Source organism: Mustela lutreola, chromosome 7 (genome assembly GCF_030435805.1).
Source record: "Mustela lutreola isolate mMusLut2 chromosome 7, mMusLut2.pri, whole genome shotgun sequence".
In the NCBI taxonomy this organism is placed as follows: Eukaryota; Metazoa; Chordata; class Mammalia; order Carnivora; family Mustelidae; genus Mustela; species Mustela lutreola.
Window position 1 is genome coordinate 34,786,664 of NC_081296.1, and position 15,981 is coordinate 34,802,644.

General features: G+C 36.6%; 1 protein-coding gene across 4 annotated transcripts in view; it reads right to left on the minus strand.

Annotated features, from left to right (window-relative positions):
* Positions 1 to 15,981, minus strand: part of SCAPER (S-phase cyclin A associated protein in the ER) — a 521,195-nt gene that overhangs the window by 69,479 nt on the left and 435,735 nt on the right. The window lies entirely within an intron of this gene.

Below are 15,981 nucleotides of genomic sequence, written 5' to 3' on the forward strand. Positions count from 1 at the left end.
TGCAGAAAAATGAAATTGGACCATTTCCTTACACCACACATGAAAATAGACTCAAAATGGATGAAGGACCTCAATGTGAGAGAGGAATCCATCAAAATCCTTGAGGAGAACACAGGCAGCAACCTTTTCGACCTCAGCTGCAGCAACATCTTCCTAGGAACATCGCCAAAAGCAAGGGAAGCAAGGGCAAAAATGAACTATTGGGATTTCATCAAGATCAAAAGCTTTTGCACAGCAAAGGAAACAGTTCACAAAATCAAAAGACAACTGACAGAATGGGAGAAGATATTTGCAAACGACATATCAGATAAAAGACTAATGTCCAAAATCTATAAAGAACTTAGCAAACTCAACACCCAAAGAACAAATAATCCAATCAAGAAATGGGCAGAAGACATGAACAGACATTTCTGCAAGAAGACATCCAGATGGCCAACAGACACATGAAAAAGTGCTCCATATCACTCGGCATCAGGGAAATACAAATCAAAACCACAATGAGATATCACCTCACACCAGTCAGAATGGCTAAAATCAACAAGTCAGGAAATGACAGATGCTGGCGAGGATGCGGCGAAAGGGGAACCCTCCTCCACTGTTTCTGGGAATGCAAGCTTGTGCAACCACTCTGGAAAACAGCATGGAGGTTCCTCAAAATGTTGAAAATAGAACTGCCCTATGACCCAGCAATTACACTACTGGGTATTTACCCTAAAGATACAAACGTAGTGATCCAAAGGGGCATGTGCACCTGAATGTTTATAGCAGCAATGTCCACAATAGCCAAACTATGGAAAGAACCTAGATGTCCATCAACAGATGAATGGATAAAGAAGATGTGGTATATATACACAATGGAATACTATGCAGCCATCAAAAGAAATGAAATCTTGCCATTTGCAACAACATGGATGGAACTAGAGCGTATCATGCTTAGTGAAATAAGTCAAGCAGAGAAAGACAACTATCATATGATCTCCCTGATATGAGGAAGTGGTGATGCAACATGAGGGCTTAAGTGCGTAGGAGAAGAATCAATGAAACAAGATGGGATTGGGAGGGAGACAATCATAAGTGACTTTTTTTTTTTTAATCATAAGTGACTCTTTTTTTTTTTTTAAAGATTTTATTTATTTATTTGACAGAGAGAGATCACAGGTAGGAAGAGAGGCAGGCAGAGAGAGAGAGGAGGAAGCAGGCTCCCTGCTGAGTAGAGAGCCCGATGCGGGACTCGATCCCAGGACCCTGAGATCATGACCTGAGCCGAAGGCAGTGGCTTAACCCACTGAGCCACCCAGCCACCCTCATAAGTGACTCTTAATCTCACAAAACAAACTGAGGGTTGCTGGGGGGAGGGGGGTTGGGAGAAGGGGGGTGGGGTTATGGACATTGGGGAGGGTATTTGCTTTGGTGAGTGCTGTGAAGTGTGTAAACTTGGCGATTCACAGACCTGTACCCCTGGGGATAATAATATATGCTTATTTAAAAAAAATTAAAAAAACAAACAAACAAACTGTATTATTGAAAAGTTTTAACATAAGCCAAAGAAAGACAGACTAGGATAACAAACCCCCATGCACTTATCATTCATCCCGATCACCAACAACCATGGACAGTCCTACCCATCCAGACCATCCACATCTTGCATTATGCATAAGCAAGTCTAAGTCATTACATAATTTCATTCATAAATGTTTTACTTTGTATCTCTAAAAAATAAGAACTTAAAAAACCCCCACAATACCATTACATCTGAAAATAACAGTAATTCTTAGCACCATCAAGGAACTAGTATTTAAAATTCCAAAAGTATCACAAAGTCTTAACATTTTGGTAGTTTTTTAAAAAAATTAGCATCTAAATAAGAATCATACATTATAATTGTTTACTATATCTTTCTAAGTCTCTTCTTACTCTGTATGTTAACCTTCCATCTCTCTCTTTTTTTCCTTTGTAAATTTATTTGTTGAAAAAATCTGGTTGTTTATTTTATAGTTTCCTGCAATCTAAATCTTGCTGATTATATCCCTGTCTTGTCATTTACCATATTTTTAAAAACTATGTATTTCCTTTAAAGTGATCTAGATTCTAGAGATCTGATTGCATTCATGAACATCATTTTTTTTTTTTTTTTTAATGGGTGAGTAATTTCCTACCAGTGGAACATTTCTGGAGCTTCTGGTAGTTTTCAGTATCCATCACTATAAACCATGTTGGGATAAACATTTTGTGTATAAATCCTTGCCAGACTTCAAGTTATTTTCTAGAAGTAGAATTACAGAGCCAAAGAGTATGCAGATTTTCAGAGTTTGTGATATGTACATCCCCCTTACATTAAAAAAATCTTGAATCAATTTATAATCCTCCCTGTTGGGTATGAGAAAACCACATTCAGTCTGTGGGGGCTGGTATTACTATTCCCATCTGATAGATGAGGAAACTGAGGCTCAGGGATTGTGAAGTACTAGCCTAGTCAGGAGAGATATGATATCCTAAGGTCTTCTGACTCCTGATAAGAGTGTTCTTCCCATAAAGTACACTCTTGCCTTACTGAGGTATGAGTTATTGTTGTTGTTTTTCGGGGTGGGTGTGGAGGAGCAGAGGGAGAAGGAGAGAGAGAATGTTAAGCAGGGTATGAAGCCTGATGTAGGGTTTGAATTTCACAACCCTGAGATCATGATCTGGACAGAAACCAAGAGTTGGAAGCTTAACAGACCGAGCCACCCAGGCGCCCTGAGGTATGAGTTTTTTAAACAAGAATGGAAAATATTTTCTCAGACCATTCCTGAGACTAATAATGACCACACAAAACTTCAAAACCACCTAGTTTTGAGATGAAAACGGCTTAACTGGATTTCCTGTACTGATCTTGAAATAGCCAGAAAGGAGGAAAGACTTCTAGAATGAATGAAGCAGCACAGAAAAATCAAACCAAACCAAAATGAACACCATTGAGTGGGTGGTCCTTTCTGAGCAAGGCCTCCTTTGGTTACTGAGGGCCATCAATGGTGCCTACTGAGTCTGACCAATGTTTTTCTAAACTTCCTGGGTCCTGAATCTCTGCTCTGGCAATCTTTAGATGATTTGCCCATGAAGACAGTGAAACTAAATGGCTCTGAAGGATCAGTGTAGAAAAATTCATTTTGCCAACTTCACAGTTTTGAGGGAAGAATGTTGAATCTTCCAATGGATGTTGGGATCAGCAGCAACATATCTTTTACACTAACTGTTAGCCTGAAATTATAATGTTGAGACTGTTACCCATATACTAGATGTAAAAACTTTAACATGGACTTCTTAGAATATACATCCTGGAAGAGAGGCTGCTGTGAATGCTCCAGAGAAATGGGCCTCTCCATTTATTTTACCATTTGAAATTAAAAACGAGTCCCTCTGCAGCTTTTGCCACTGGAATGTGTAAGCTGCAAGATTATCTATCTCTTCTTCTTTGCCCACCCTTGTTCAGCTACCCACTTTTGCCCCAACTGAAATGTCCGAAGGGTTCTATTTCTGAACTAGGTTTAGTAAACTCATGCTTTTCCATGGTTTCAACTATCCTCGATATGTCAATAACTCCCAATTCTCTATCTTTGGGTCTACTGCTTTTCTGGACTTCTTTCCAGAAGTTCATGGATATGTTCAAACAAAAGCTCATCAACTCTTCTCCTGAAATCTGCCAACATTGTCTAATTGAATATCACCAATTCATCCTATAAATGATGCAAGAGATGTGGGGGATAACTATTTGTAATCATGCATTAATCCACTCAATTATTTCTAATATATATAGATTATTATTAACATATTGATAATATTATTATTTCTGATAATATATAATTTCTAAATATGATACTGATGCTAACCTCAAGGACCTCTTAGAGACTGACACCTAATAATTTCTATAAGAGGGATGTTCAAAGTAATACTACAGTTTAGCAGGAAGACCTAATTTTGGCTCAGTGGGTCAGGTTATTTGGGGGTCTTCAAGTCTTTAAATGCATTCCCCAGTATTCTGGAGGTTGAGAGACAGAATTTGGGTCATATATTTTTGAGGGGCAGAGATCTAGCCAATGTAGTGTGTTCCAGCAGCAGTGAGCTCCTGGATGGAACAATACGAATGGTTAAACACAATTCATGATACAGCAGCTCTTGATTTTGATAGAAATAGCAGCTTTTCAGTTTTGCAGTGCTCTTCTAGGAGTCATTTCCAGAGATCTAGTCTACAACCTGCTATTTCAGTCCTTGTAACAATTTGGTAAGCACATAACTCCATGTATTAAATTCTTTCTGCTTAAAATAGTTTTGATGGTTTGTTTCCTACAAATGAATTCTGATTATAACAAAGGCCAATAAACAATATTCACCCTCACTAGTGATAAACACAATGTAAATGAAGATGACACAAAATGCCATTTCACACATCAGACTGATAATTCATAAGTGTGCTAACATAAAACAGTGATAAAGATATGGGGAAATGGAACTGTTATCCTTTGCTGATGAGAAGTGAAGTTTGTATACTTATTTTTGGAGAACAATTTGGCATTACTTAATAAAGTTAAACATGCATTTATCATCGCATTCATAAATTCACATTATAAACATGTAAACTCAAGAAACTCCCATTTAGGTGCAAGAAAAGAGTTCTACAAGGATGTTCACTACATCATTTCTTGAAATGCTGAAGAAGTAAAAATTACTGTCCTCAGGTGGAAAATGGATAAGGAAACTGTGAATCTATACATTTAAAAGAATCTGTAGAGCAGTTAAAATGAATTAATCAGATGTATATGCATTAACATAAATAAATCTCAACAACATGTTGGGTGAAAAAAGAAGTAGACAAAACAGTATGATGGCATTTATGCAAATCTTAAATACATGAAATAATAGAAGGTAGATAATGTACTTTATGGATATCTATTTGATCTTTAAATACAGATGTACAAATAATTTATACATGTTTACAAAAACATACACGTACATATTTTTATAGACTGCTTATATATAAAACATACATACACACACACATATATATATTATAAAACCATGCATGGGAATGACATACACAAACTAAAATAGTGATTTAGCTCCTGAGAGGGAGTAAGGGGAAAAGCATGAAGATGGGAAGTTAGCTGCATCTGCGACATTTGGTTTTCTTATCAATAAGAAAAAAAAATCTAAAGCAATATAAAAAAATGTCATCAGTTACTGAAAAATGTTATCAGTTGGTACTTAGGTGTTAGGTGTATGAGACTTTTAATGTGCTCTTGAATTTGGTTTGCTAGTATTTTGTTGAGAATGTTTCCATCTACCTTTGTTAGGGATATTGGGCTGTAGTTCTCTTGTCTTGTAATTTGTTTTCTGGCTTTGGGTAATGCTGGCCTTGTAAAATGAGTGTAAAAACAGTGTTCCCTTTTCTTCAGCTTGTCTTGGAACAGTCTGAGAAGGATTGGCATTAATTCTTTAAGTGTTGGTAGAATTCGCCAGTGAAACCATCTGGTCCTGAGCTTTTTTCTGTTGTGTTTTTGATTATTGATTCAATCTTCTTACTCAATACGAGTCTGTGCAGATTTTCTATTTTTTTTTTTTTTTTTTTATGATATATGGTCTTGGTACTTGTATTTTGTAAGCTTTACTCACTTCTTCTATGTTGTCCAAATTGTTGGCATATAATTGTTCATAATAGTCTCCTATGATCCTTAGTATTTCTATGATATCAGGTATAATATCTCCTCTTTCATGTATAATTATATTTCAGTCCACTCTCTTCTTGGCTGGTCTAGCCAAGAAGGTATTAAAGGTATTGCTAATCTTTTCTATTGTTTTCCTATTCTTTTTTTCTCATTTATTTCTCCTTTAATCTTTATTATTTCCTTCCTTCTACTATCTTTGGGCTTCGGTTGTTCTTTTTCTAGTTTCTTGAGATGTAAAATTAGGTTGTTTATTTGAGATCACTGTTGTTTCTTGAAATATGTGTCTATCAATATAAAATTCCATTTTAGAACTGCTTTTTGCTGTGTAGTGTAAGGTTTGGCTTGTTGTGCTTCCATTTTCATTTGTCTTAAAAATATTAAAAAATTTCTTCTTTGATCTACTGATTGTTCAGGACTGTGCTGTTTAATTTTCAGCTTTCCTCCCATTACCATTTTCTAGTTTCATACCATTGTGGTAGGAAAAGATACCCGATAAAATTTCTATGTTCTTATATTTGTTGAGACTTGTTTTGTGACATAATATATGATCCATCCAAGAAAATGTTCCATGTGCACTTGAGAAGAATATATATTCTGCTGCTGTTGGATAGAATGTTCTATGTATATTAGGTCCTTTGGTCTATAGTGTTTAAATCTGCTCTTTCCTTATTGATTCTCTGTGTGGAATATCTGTCTATTGTTGGGAGTGGGGTATTAAAGTCAATAACTATTATCATATTATTGTTTATTTCTTTTAGTTCTATTAGTATTTGTTTTATATATTTAGGTGCTCCAGAGTTGGGTACATAAATATTTATCACTGTTGTAACTTTTTAGTAGACTGACCCCTTCATCATTATACAATGACCCTCTTTGTCTCTTTTTAGGTTAAAATCTATTTTGTTTGATATAAATATAGCTACCCCTGCTTTCTCTTAGTTACCATTTCCTTGAAATATCTCTTTCCATCCCTTCACTCTATGTATGTCCTCAATGCTAAAATGAGTCTCTTATAGGAAGCATATTGTTGGATCTTGTTATTTCCTCCATTCAGCCACTCTATGTGCTTTGATTAGAGAATTTAATCCAATTACACCATTAGTAATTATTTATTAGTAAGGACTTACTATTTTGCTGTTTTTTGATTGTTTTTATACTTTCCTTATTCTTTGCTTTTCTTGCTGCTTTCCTTTGTGATCTGATGACTCTTTGTGGTGGTGTGATTTGACTCTTTATAATAATCTTTTGTGTATCTACAACAGGTTTTCCTTTGTAGTTATCAAGAGTCTTAAATAAAATATATTTATTACATCTTACTTTAAGCAGATTAAGTTTGACAGCATATAGAACCTTTATGCTTTTACTTTTACTTCTTCCCTGCTCACATTTTAGGTTAATGATGTGATTTTTTATATTTTTATTTATATTTTTTATAATTTATATTTTATATAATTTATATTCTTAATAATTTGTCTTTATATTTTTATAAAAATAATTTATATTTTAAGAAATAACTTATATTTTAAATAAATATTTATATATTTTATAAATAACAACTGATATTTTTATATACATAAAGTACATATTTTATATATATTTTAGGATATTGTTGTAATAATTTATATATTTTTATAAAATATATATATTTTAAAATATAAAGCATATTTTATATTTTATAATATATATTTTTACAGGTTGATGTAATATTTATATTTATATTTTTTAATTTTTATAATATATATTTATGTATAAATATAGAAAATATATTTATATTTTAAAAATATAAAAGATATTTATTATATTATATAATTTATATTTTTATAATTTATATATTTTATATTATTATATTGATATAATAATTTATATTTTTAATATGTGTTTATCCAATAACAGATTACTGTAGTTATGGTTAATTTCAATATATTTGATTTTTAACCTGTAAACTAGGGTTTTAAGTGAATTGTGCACCACCATTACAGTATCAGACATTCAGACTTTGCCTATATGTTTGCTATTTCCAGTGACTATTACATGTCCATGTATTTTTGTTGTTATCCTCCTTTTGTTTTAGCTTGAAGAGTACACTTTAGCGTTTCTTGTAAGGCGGGTCTAATGGTGGTGAACTTTTTCAGCTTTTGTTTATTTGGGAAAGTATTTTTTCCCTATTTCTGAAGGACAGCATTACCAGGTACAGTATTCTTGGTTGGCTGTTCTTTCTTGCCATATTTTGAAAGGTGGTGCCTTGATGTTGGGCAGGGCTGCAGGCTGCACTCTAGGTAGGCTGCTGGCTGTACTCTGATGTTGGGCAAGTTTGCCAGCTGGGTTCTCTGGTTGTGAGGGGTTCCCAGCTATATCTCATAGTTGGATGGGGCTATAGGCTATGCTTTGAGGTTTCTCAGGGTCACTGTTCAGGCTTCCTGTTTATGTGTGGGGCAAGAAACCATGATCAACAGTTGGGTAGAGATGCTGGCTTGGCTACCTGCCTATGCACAGCTGTTGGATGGGCTTCATGGCTTCCTGGGTTCTTTGGCTGGTCGAGACCCGAGGTAATGCTGAGCAGCTGGGCAGGGATGTCAATTTGCTCCCCTGCCTGGGTGGGACTCTAGAACAGGCTCTACAGCCAGTACAACCTGGTGACTAAGGAACCAAATCAGGGAGAATTGCTAACCAAGCTCCTTGTCCAGATGGGACTATTGGTTTATGTCTATGAATGGGCAGAAATCCAATCTGAGATTTCTGCTCAGGAATGCAGTCCACCAGGATTTGAGAGCTGATTGCTGTCAATCCCCCCCACCCCCCATCGTATGATAGCCCTACAGATTCCCCCAGTGATTCTCATGAGGCAAAACCCAAGTGGGCCTCTGAGGGAGTGTCCCAGTGCCCCAGGGGAGCTGGATGTTCACTCTGGGATCTCTTTTTGCACTGGACAAACTATAGGCTTAGCAGGACCCTCTCAGTGTATGTAGCACTGTGCCAGTCTGCGGGAGGGGTGATGCAGTCAGAGTGTTAGCTCTTCCTTTTACCCTTATAATGCAGTTCTTCTTGGTCCCTGTTGTTCAGGGAGGTTTACTTCAGCCTCACCCACCCTCAATTTCTGATATTTTCACAATGGCATCTTATCTACAGATAGTTGTTAGCTGGTCTTCCTGTGAGGGGAACTGCAGTTGGCAGGAACCTATGTTGCCATTTGGTCAGTGACACAGTCAGCTCTACAGCAGAGAACTAAGGTCTTGTAAATAGGGACCTACCCCAAGGAACTAGTACTGCTCCAAATAAGCAGAGGCATTACCTGTGGCCCTGTGCTACCACTTTCATAGTAGGATGGTTGGTAATGTTTTAGTACATTCCATCCACATCTCAGCAAAGTTCTGAAGGTGGGATTGACAGCAATCTGAAGGCTTAAAGTCCAAAATCAAAGGGCTGACAATGTTGGGCTCCTCTGAGGACTCTCTTTGGTTTTTAGATGTCTGCCCTTTTGCTGCCTCTCCACAGTTGTCCCTCTGTACATGTACCTAGTATTCTTAAAGTATGAAGGCTCAATTGGGTCCACTCTCTTCTTGGCTAGTCTAGCTAAAGGTTTGTCCATTTGAAGTTTTGTTAATCTTTTCTATCATTTTCCTATTCTTTTTTTCATTTATTTCTGTTTTAACCTTTATTATTTCCTCCCTTTTACTATCTTTGAGCTTAGGTTGTTCTTTTTCAAGTTCCTTGAGATGTAAAATTAGGTTGTTTATTTAAGATCACTGTTGTTTCTTGATATATGTATCCATCAATTGGCTCAATTGAGTTGCTGTATAAATATTGTATAAATCTATGATTACTCATAGGTAATCTTTGGGTAGGTCAATTTGGCAATATGGACAAAAAACTTTAATGCATATTCTTTTGACCTAGAAATTCTACTCCTTAGCATTTATTTTAAGAAAACAATCCGTTTGACTTATTTCACTCAGCATAATCTCCTCCAGTCCCATCCATGTTGATACAAAAGTTGGGTATTCATCCTTTCTGATAGATGCATAATACTTCATTGCATATATGGACCATATCTTCTTTATCCATTCTTCTGTTGAAGGGTATCTTGGTTCTTTCCACAGTTTGGCGGCTGTGGCTATTGCTGCTATGAACATCGAGGTACAGATGGCCCTTCTTTTCACTACATCTATATCTTTGGGGTAAATACCCAGTAGTACAATTGCAGGGTCATAGGGTAGCTCTGTTTTTCATTTCTTAAGGAATCTCCACACTGTTTTCCAAAGTGGCTGCACCGACTTGCATTCCCACCACCAGTGTAAGAGGATTTCATTTACTTATGGAGCATAAGAAATAACACGGAGGACACTGGGAGAAGGAGAGAAGAAGTGAGTTGGGGGAAACTGGAGGGGGAGATGAACCATGAGAGACTCTGGACTCTGAGAAACAAACTGAGGGTTTTGGAGGGGAGAAGACTGGGGGGTTGGGTGAGCCTGGTGATGGGTATTAAGAAGGGCACATATTGCATGGAGCACTGGGTGTGGTGCATAAACAATGAACCTTGGAACAGTGAAAAAAATAAATTAAATTAAAAAATATAAATTATAAATAAAACAAGCTCATTAATAAAATTCAATAAAATAAATTCAAATAAAATAAAATAAAATAAAATCTCACCTGTACATAATCAACTAAAAACAAAGAAAACAAAACAATCAGTTGTAGGGAAAGATGAATGTACAAAGTTGTTCTTCATAGTAGTATCTGTAGTAAAAAAACTAGAATAAACCTATATGAGTAATAATAGGTTACTTGAAGCAAATCATTGCTATATAATAAAATACTGGGAAAGCCAGTAAAAAGTAATTTGCAAGTTCCTATTGATTTAGAAAATAAATAAAAACATGATAAATAATATGTACGTGTATTACAGTATTTTTAAAATTAAAAAAAAAAAAAAGCACATGTCTGTATATCAAAACCAACCCAGTGATTATCTTTGGGTGGAAGGAATTGAGGTAATTTTTGTGTGTTTATAAAAATACCCATTGTTCTCTTCTGTGTTTTCCAAATTGTTTTTCTCATTGAGCACAGAGTAGTTTTATAATTAGGAAAAAGAAGTTATTTTGAAAAGGAGAAATGAGAGAGAAATAGCCAAACTATCTGCTATTGCAAGAGAACCTGCACATTTAAAGACACAAGCAGTAGAGTGAAGGTGGTAAATCTGAGAGAGAGTGACAAGGAGAATCAATAAGTAGTAAAGACTGACTTGAATGTTGGTTTGGTAAAGGAGTCTCTGTGAAGAGTCTGACAATGCTTAGATTGTGGGCTTAAGTAATTGAATGGGATACTGGTGCCACTGACAAGTACAGAGGACACAGGAAAAGGAGTTCCTCTGGGTGGAAAGATTATGTATTCAGTTTTGAATTTGGGGAGACTGATGTGCCTATGCTACCTCCTTGTATGTGGCTAGGGTTTGTTGGCTAGCAAAATGCTAAAGCACAGTTTTATAACTTCTTGAATAGATGCCTTACATTTAATAACTTTTGATTCCAAAAGACTGGTTTCAGTGACTTGGACTCATCTATTTGCCTTTTGGTTGTACTGTTTCATTTTCCTGTTTTGAGAGATAAATATAAATTTCTAATTGGATATGATGAAAAGAATTGTGTGGCAACAAAAGTCTTTAAAGAGCCAAAGCAACCCTGTAAAAGAAGAACAAAGATGGAGGCATCACCTCTTGATTTTGAACTATAATACAAAGCTGAGGTAACCAAAACAGTATGGTACCAGCACAAAGACAATTCTGTCCCATTGGTCTATACAAATGGGACAGAATTGAGAATCTAGAAATAAACCCATGCATCTGTAGTGCACAAATATTTGACAAGGGAGCCAAGAATACTCAATGGGAAAGGACAGTCTCTTCAATAAATGGTGCTGGAAAAACTGGATAATCACTTGCAAAAGAATGAAATTGGACCCCTATCTTTCACCACTCACAAAAATGAAATTGAGATGGATTAAAGACTTAAACACTTAAGTATTTACGACCTCCTGAAACCATTTAGCTCCTAGAAGGAAACACAGGGAAAAAAAACTCCTTGCAGTGGACTTGGTAATTTTTTTTTTTTTTTTTTTTTTTTTGTCATATGATACCAAAAGCATAAGCAACAGAAACAAAGATAAAGACGTGGGGCTACACCAAACTTAAAAGCTCCTGCATAACAAAAGAAACAAACAACAAAATGAAAAGGCAACCTACTGAATGGAAGGAAATATTTGTAAACTATGTATCAGATAAAGGGTCAATATCCAACATACATAAGGAACTCCTACAACTCAATAGTAAAAACACAAATAATCTGATTAAAAAGTGGGCAAAGGGGGCGCCTGGGTGGCTCAGTAGGTTAAAGCCTCTGCCTTCGGCTCAGGTCATGATCCCAGAGTCCTGGGATCGAGCCCCGCATCAGGCTCTTTGCTCAGCGGCGAGCCTGCTTCCCCTTCTCTCTCTGTCTGCCTGCCTATCTGCCTACTTGTGATTTTTCTTTTCTGTCAAATAAATAAATAAAATCTTTAAAAAAAAAAAAGTGGGCAAAGGACTTGAATAGACAGTTTTCCAAAGAATATAGAGATGGCCAACAAGTACAGGAAAAGATGCTCAACCTCACTGATGATCAGGGAAATGCAAACTAAAACCACAATGAGATACCACATTGTACTTCTAAGAATGGCTATTATCAAAAAGACAAGAGACAATTTTGGCAAGGATGTCGAGAAAAGTGGACCCCTGTACACTTTTAGTGGGAATGTGTATTTGTATGGTCACTATGGAAAACAGTAAGGAGGTTCCTCAAAAAACTGAGAATAGAACTACTATATGATCCATCAATTCTACTTCTATGTATATATCTGAGAGAAATGAATCACCATCTCAAAGAGATATCTGGACTCTCACGTTCACTGCAGCATTACTGAGAACAGCCAACACATGGAAACAACTCTATGTGTCTATCAGCGGATGAATGGATAAAGAAAATGTGGTGTGTGAGTGTCTGTGTGTGTGTATAATGGAATATTATCCACACTTGATCTTAGCCAGAAGGTCAAGAAGCGATAATGGAATATTATCCAAAAAAGGAAGGAAATCCTGCCATTTGCAACAACACGGATGGACCCAGAAGACATGTTAAGTCTATGCTTAGTAAAATAAGTTAGATGGTAAAAGATATATACTGTATGATGTCTCTTATATGTAGAATCTAAAAAAGCTGAACTCCTAAAAATAGAGAATAGAATGGTGGTTACTAAGGCCCGGGCCCAGGGGAAATGAGATGTTGGTCAAAGGGTATGAGGGTAGAAACTTCCATTTCTAAGATGAATACGTTTTGGAGATGCAATGGCGACTATAGTTAACAGTACTATATCATGTACTTGAATGTTGCTAAGAGAGTAGCTTTTAAATGTTTCACCACACATATAAAAGGTAATCAATCATGTGAGGTGATAAAGGTGTTAACTAATCTTATTGTGGTAATTATTTTGCAGTATATTTGTATCAAACCATCACAATGTACATCTTAAACTTATACAATGTTATATGTCAATCATATCTGAAGAAAGTTGGAAAACAGAATTGTGGAGCTTCAGGGTTGGTCCATTTCCTGAACAAATTTCAAATCAGTATTTTTAAAAAATGCAATCTGCTTCTATCCTACAAACAATACTGCTTTCATAGAACTGTGCTAAACACTGTCACTGCCAATATTTTCACTTTCTAGAAAGAAGTTCTGATTTTTGACAGCCAAACAGTAATATTTGGATATTCTGTTAAAGGTCTTTTTTAAAAATTTATTTTTTATTTATTTTCAGCAAAACAGTATTCATTATTTTTGCACCACACCCAGTGCTCCATGCAATCCGTGCCCTCTATAATACCCACCACCTGGTACCCCGACCTCCCACCCCCCGCCCCTTCAAAACCTTCAGATTGTTTTTCAGAGTCCATAGTCTCTCATGGTTCACCTCCCCTTCCAATTTCCCCCAACTTCCTTCTCTTCTCTATCTCCCCATGTCCTCCATGCTATTTGTTATGCTCCACAAATAAGTGAAACCATATGATAATTGACTCTCTCTGTTTGACTTATTTCACTCAGCATAATCTCTTCGAGTCCTGTCTATGTTGCTACAAAAGCTGGGTATACGTCCTTTCTGATGGAGGCGTAATACTCTATAGTATATATGGACCACATCTTCCTTATCCATTCGTCCATTGAAGGGCATCTTGTTAAAGGTCCTTTTATTTGTTTTTGTATCCCAGGACCTTGTATGGCGTCTGGCACCAAGTGCTACAGGTGACCATTGCATGAACGGATAAATATTTCTGAGACGTCCTTAATCTAGACTGCACCATGTAAAATAATGACAATAAATCCTGGTATTACCATCTTTGTTAGAAATCCTCTTGCTTCTTTTCTCCCAGATGAGAAGAAGGAGGAGGAGCCATGTGTTAGGGTCCTGTGCTCTGCTCTAGCTCTATTTCAGGAGCACAAGCCAGAGAATAGCACTAAAGACTGTGCTCGAACTTTCTCTGCCCAGCTTTACAACTCTACAGATATAATAAACTGAAAAAAATTTCCAGGTTATGGCAGGGACTGGAGTGAGATTTCTAGTCATTATATCTGAGGTGGTGAGAAAGCAAGCATGGAAAGAATTAGACATGTTCTGTTTGCTTCATTAGGCAGATCTAAACTACAGTTGGTGGTTCTGCACATAGCCATCATGAAGCCAACTAACAATGCATTATATGTAAGAAAAGAACCTTCACCAAAAGTGGTTCAAGTCAGAGATAAGGAGTGGCAGAGTTTTGTTCTAAAGGACTGTGATTGTCCATTATCCATTTTAAGATACATGAGATTTGGTTTGGCAGATTACCAGTTATTTTTTTCCCCAATACCTTCCTCATTAAGGAACGATCTGGGAACCATGATAATATATGTGAAAACGTATGTATTTTCTCCTGGAAAGTCCATTAGAATTACACTGAAGCCTTTGGCTGATCCTTCTACCTCATCACAGCTGAGGCATGGACAAGAATGCAGGGTTGCTGTATCACACGGCAGCCCTAAGGAGAATGCTGGAACAGAATGGCATGTATTAGCAGAGACGCTGTAGGTTCTACAGTGACCTAAGGAGGTGGGGGAAATTGAAGGGGATCAAGAAACTGAAAGGCCAGGGAGGATGAAAGTCAAGTGCTATAAGATAAACGGTTGTGAACCCAAAGGGCCTAGTACTTTCTAGCAATAAATACGCTTGGGGAAAGAGGACAGGTAAATGGAAGGGAAAAGTGAACAAAATAATCAAGGGTAAGAAAAAGACTGAATGAAACAACTGTTCACAAGAAACCACTACAGAAAAACCAGAGGAAATTTATAAATTCTTTTGAGACAAATGTAGAAGAGGACATTCTCTTTTAACCTATTAACCTACCATAAGCTTCAGAGCAATAAACTGCAAGGATTTCGGAAACCAGAGATCTGTGCTGATCACAGAAAAGTTACTGATAGGTAGGGCAAGAAACTGTTTAACACCAAATGGAACCCTACTGGGAAATTAAATGCCCTGCCTGATTCAAGATTCCTGAGGGAAAAAGAGTTCAGATGTCAGAATAGGAGGAAATTTCCCTGGAGAAGAGGTGACCTTAGGAGTGAACAAGGGTTGACCTTGAGCAGGTGTCAGAAATTGCTACGTTTGTGTAGTGGAAAGCACACAAGTTTTAGGAATCTAGCTAGACCTGAGTTTTGATCTCAAATCTCCTACCTACTTTTTATATTTATTTATTACATAAACTTAGGCAAAGCACTTAAGCTCTCTGGCAATTTCCCCACCTACAAAGTCTGAATTAGAAATCCTACACCTAGGGTGCCTGGGTGGCTCAGTGGGTTAAGCCGCTGCCTTCGGCTCAGGTCATGATCTCAGGGTTCTGGGATCGAGTCCCGCATCGGGCTCTCTGCTCAGCAGGGAGCCTGCTTCCCTCTCTCTCTCTCTCTGCCTGCCTCTCTGTCTACTGTGATCTCTCTCTGTCAAATAAATAAATAAAATCTTTAAAAAAAAAAAAAAAAAAAAAAAGAAATCCTACACCTATAGGGCTGCAAAGCTTCTATTACAATATGTTTACATAATGAGTGCTCCATAAATAATAGCTATTATTGTTTTAAGTCTGAACCAAGTTTAAAACCAGAGATGACCTGAAATAAGGGAGTTCTTAGAAATTCTTGAGTTGGGAAATAGTTGACAGAAAGAAAGTTATAAA